The sequence below is a fragment of the Eriocheir sinensis genome, chromosome 68 (assembly GCF_024679095.1).
Source record: "Eriocheir sinensis breed Jianghai 21 chromosome 68, ASM2467909v1, whole genome shotgun sequence".
NCBI lineage: Eukaryota > Metazoa > Arthropoda > Malacostraca > Decapoda > Varunidae > Eriocheir > Eriocheir sinensis.
Window position 1 is genome coordinate 6,834,280 of NC_066576.1, and position 5,000 is coordinate 6,839,279.

The 5,000-nt window shown below is 52.5% G+C and overlaps 1 long non-coding RNA gene across 1 annotated transcript in view; it reads right to left on the reverse strand.

The window, feature by feature from the left end:
- Positions 1-5,000, reverse strand: part of LOC126988096 (uncharacterized) — a 39,340-nt gene that overhangs the window by 17,554 nt on the left and 16,786 nt on the right. Inside the window, exon 2 of the long non-coding RNA XR_007741449.1 lies at positions 171-223. This is a non-coding gene — a long non-coding RNA (uncharacterized LOC126988096). The remainder of the gene's footprint in view (positions 1-170; positions 224-5,000) is intronic.

The following is a 5,000-nucleotide window of genomic DNA, read 5'->3' on the forward strand; positions in this document are numbered from 1 at the left end:
ACTTGGAACTATTATGGCAGTATGACCCTTCTTCTGTACCATGAACCTCAAGAAACACTCATTAGAACCCAACTGATACCCTTAATGCCTTTGGAAAGAGGTTGATGTCAGGCGTGGAGGTATCTGGCAACCCCGCCGTTATTCTTTTCCCAGGACGGAGAGCGACGCACCTGTCTCTCTTGCCCCGACGCTCGCAGGCCCCTTCAGCCGTGCCTCGACCGTCCTGGGATGGGAAAGATATTGTCAGCTGTGATCCAGGCTGCTGATGACACTGGCGAGGGATGAGACGATGAGGGAGAGACGGATGGAGAGAGATTGAAACGGAGATAACAACAGAAGGATTGACAGGGGGGATAGATAAACAGATAGATAGGAATAGAAGATATGGATAGATAAAGAGTTAGAAAAATATATATAAGGAAGAGAGAAGAGACAGACATGACGAGAAGAATTAGATGGATAGTTAACAGACAGACAGACAGACAGACAGATAGATAGATAGGATGAGAAAAGAGGTAGAAAGAGATAGGAAGAGAATAGATAGACACAGATAGATAGATAGATAGATAGATAGATAGATAGAGAGAGAGAGAGAGAGAGAGAGAGAGAGAGAGAGAGAGAGAGAGAGAGAGAGAGAGAGCATAAAGAGGAAGGTTTGTTTACTAAAGAGATTTGCTCCTCCGGAAATGTGTTTGTATTGTCTGTTTTGTGTCTTTGGTCTTGAGTGTGTATGTATGTATGTATGTATGTATGTATGTAGATGGGTAGGTAGTAGTAATAATTAGAAGAAAAAAAAAGGAAAAGAAGAAGAACAACAAAAATAACAACTATCATGAACAGCAGGGTCATTAAAGAACTCATGGAAATGCCCGCAACACCTACGAAAACCTTGTCAAATGCCGTATATTTTTTCTTCCCTCTCTCCTCTACCCTTCCTTTTCTCTCTGCATGGTACAGGAGAAAGGTCAGACTACCACCAGGGTCATTAAAGTACTCATGGAAATGCCCACAACACCTACGAAAACCGTGTCAGATTATGTGTGTGCTTGGGAGATGTATATATCTTCTCTTTCTCTCCTTCATTCATTTTCTCTCTGGGTGTTTTTTTAGGTTCATGGTACGGAAGAAAGGTCAAACTACCACCAGGGTCATTAAACTACTCATGGAAATGCTCACAACACCTACGAAAACCTTGTCAAATGCCGTAATTTTTTCTTCCCTCTCCCCTCTCCCCTTCTTTTTCTCTCTGCATGGTACGGAAGAAAGGTCAAACTACCACCAGGGTCATTAAACTACTCATGGAAATGCTCACAACACCTACGAAAACCTTGTCAAATGCCGTAATTTTTTCTTCCCTCTCCCCTCTCCCCTTCTTTTTCTCTCTGCATGGTACGGAAGAAAGGTCAAACTACCACCAGGGTCATTACGGTACTCATGGAAATGCTCACAACACCTAAGAAAACCTTGTCAAATGTATATATTTTCTCCCCTCTCTCCTCTCCCCTTCCTTCCTTTTCTCTTCTCTCTGTAGCTTGTTTTCTTTCCTGTTTCTCCTGTTTAAGATTATAAGCTACAACTCACGCCTCGCCCGCCACTCTCTCACTTGTATTTTACGGCGGAGGAAACAGCTCAGGGGCAATAAACAAAGACGAAACGGAAAGGCTCGATAATTGCTCCTCCTATAAAACCCAACACGAGTAGTGGTCTGGAGAGAGGTCAATTTCGCCGCTATAAACTTACGCATACATACTTTACTTAACAGGATAGAAGCGTAGTAATGCATTTTTTTTTACAGCAGAGGAGAAATACTAATGAAAAAAAAGCTCGTTACTTACTGCTCCTGAATGAACGTCAGTATGAAGGCTTGAATGTGTTTATGTAAGAAAATAGGTATATAGGCCGGTAGGAACGGGGGTATGTATATATGTATAAATCTAAGTATGTATGTTGATATGTGGGGAGTATGTATATATGTATGTATGTGTATGTGTCCATGTGTATATGTATGTATGTATGTATGTGTTTGCATGTGAAGGAAGGGAAGGGGAAGGGAGGAAGAGTAGGGGAAGAAGGGAGAAGGGGGGAGGAGGAATCAAGAGAGGAAGGGGAGGAGAGGAGGGGAGGAAAAGGGAAGGGTGAGGGGAGGAGGGGAGGAGAAAGGAGGACATAATTTGAGAAGAAGAAGAGAAGAAAGTGGGGAGGGGAGGGAAGGGGTGGGGAGGGGAGGGGAGGGGAGGGGAGAGGGGAAGTTGCAAAGCGAAGGATGATGGGATTTAAGGGGAGGAGGAGGAGGAGGAGGAGGAGGAGGAGGAGGAAAGTGAGAGAGGAGGAAGCTTGGGGAGACAAAATGTATACACGACATGAGAGGAAAGGCTTCCCCCTCTTCCCCTCTCTCTCCCTCCTCCTATTTCTCTCCCCCGCTCCTTCCTCCTCCCCTTCCCTCTCCCTCTCCTTCTCCCCTCCTCCTTCCTCTCCTCTCCCCTTCCCTCTTCTCCTTCTTCCTCTCTCTCCCCCCCATCCTTCCTCTCCTCCCCTCTTCTCCTTCTTCCTCTCTCTCCCCCCCATCCTTCCTCCTCCCCTTCTTCTTCCTCCTCCTCCTCCTCCTTCCTCCCCTCCATCCTTCCTCTCCTCCCCTCTTCTCCTTCTTCTTCCTCTCTCCTCCTCCTCCTTCCTCTCCCCTCCCTCCTTCCTCTCCTCCCCCCTTCTCCCTCTTCCTCTCTCCCCTCCTCCTCCCTCTACCCCTTCTTCCTTCCTCCCATCCTTCCTCTCCCTCATCCTTCCTCCTCTCCCCTTCCTCCTTCCTCACCCCTCCATCCTTCCTCTTCCTCCTCTTCTTCTCTCCCTCCACCTGGTATGCCTTTCACATCTTCCTCCTCTCTCCTCCTTCCTCTTTCATTCCCTCTTCTCTCCCTCCCTCCTCTTTTCAATTCCTTTCTTTCCTTCTTCTTCCTCTTCCTCCTTCTCACCTCCTCTTCCCTCCTCCGTCAGTGCCAATAACTGTGACTCTTCCTTTGGTAGTTCACTCACCTCTTTTTTCTCCTCCTCCTCCTCCTCCTCCTCCTCCTCCTCTTCCTCTTCTTCCTCCTCCCTGACATGGCATGGCAGTGATGGGGCATGACAGTGATCGGGCATGGCAGTGATGATGGCATGGCAGTGACAGGGCATGGCAGTGATGAGGGCATGGCAGTGACAGGGCATGGCAGTGATGGGGCATGGCAGTGATGGGGGCATGGCAGTGATGGGGCATGGCAGTGATGGGGGCATGGCAGTGATGGGGCATGGCAGTGATGGGGCATGGCAGTGATGGGGCATGGCAGTGATGGGAGCATGGCAGTGATCGGGCATGGCAGTGATGGGGCATGGCAGTGATGGGGCATGGCAGTGATGGGGCATGGCAGTGATGGGGCATGGCAGTGATGGGGCATGGCAGTGATGGGGCATGGCAGTGATGGGGCATGGCAGTGATGGGGCATGGCAGTGATGGGGCATGGCAGTGATGGGCATGGCGGTGATCGGGCATGGCAGTGATGGGGCATGGCAGTGACGGGGCATGGCAGATGGGGTGATGGGGCATGGCAGTGATGGGGCATGGCAGTGATGGGGCATGGCAGTGATGGGGCCATGCCAGTGACCGGCCATGGCAGTGATGGGGGCATGGCAGTGATGGGGCATGGCAGTGATGGGGCATGGCAGTGATGGGGCATGGCAGTGATGGAGCATGGCAGTGATGGGACATGGCAGTGATGAGCATGGCGGTGATGGGGCATGGCAGTGATGGAGCATGGCAGTGATGGGGCATGGCAGTGATGGAGCATGGCAGCGATGGGGCATGGTAGTGATGGGGCATGGCAGTGATGGGACATGGCAGTGATGGTGGCATGGCAGTGATGGGGCATGGCAGTGATGGAGCATGGCAGTGCTGGGGCATGGCAGTGATGGGGCATGGCAGTGATGGGGCATGGCAGTGATGGGGGCATGGCAGTGATGGGGCATGGCAGTGATGGGACATGTCAGTGATAGGGGCATGGCAGTGATGATGGCATGGCAGTGATGGGGCATACCAGTGATGGGGCATGGCAGTGATGGGGGCATGGCAGTGATGGGGCATGGCAGTGATGGGGCATGGCAGTGATGGGGCATGGCAGTGATGGGGCATGGCAGTGATGGGGCATGGCAGTGATGATGGCATGGCAGTGATGGGGCATGGCAGTGATGGGGGCATGGCAGTGATGGGGCATGGCAGTGACGGGGCATGGCAGTGATGGGGCATGGCAGTGATGGGGCATGGCAGTGATGGGGCATGGCAGTGACGGGGCATGGCAGTGATGGGGCATGGCAGTGATGGGGCATGGCAGTGATGGGGCATGGGAGTGCTGGGGGTAGGGCAGTGATGGGGGCATGGCAGTGATGAGGCATGGCAGTGATGGGGCATGGCAGTGATGGGGGCATGGCAGTGATGGGGCATGGCAGTGATGGGGCATGGCAGTGATGGGGGCATGGCAGTGATGGGAGCATGACAGTGATCGGGCATGGCAGTGATGGGGAATGGCAGTGATGGGGCATGGCAGTGATGGGGCATGTCATTGATGGGGCATGGCAGTGATGCTGGCATGGCAGTGAAGGGGCATGGCAGTGTTGCTGGCATGGCAGTGATGGGGCATGGCAGTGATGGGGGCATGGCAGTGATGGGACATGTCAGTGATAGGGGCATGGCAGTGATGGGGGTATGGCAGTGATGAGGGCATGGCAGTGATGAGGCATGGCAGTGATGGGGCATGGCAGTGATGGGGCATGGCGGTGATGGGGCATGGCAGTGATGGGGCATGGCAGTGATGGGGCATGACAGTGATGGGGCATGGCGGTGATGGGGCATGGCAGTGATGGGGGCATGACAGTGATGGGGCATGGTAGTGATGGGGCATGGCAGTGATGGGGCATGGCAGTGATGGGGGCATGGCAGTGATGGGGCATGGCAGTGATGTGGCATGGGAGTGATGGGG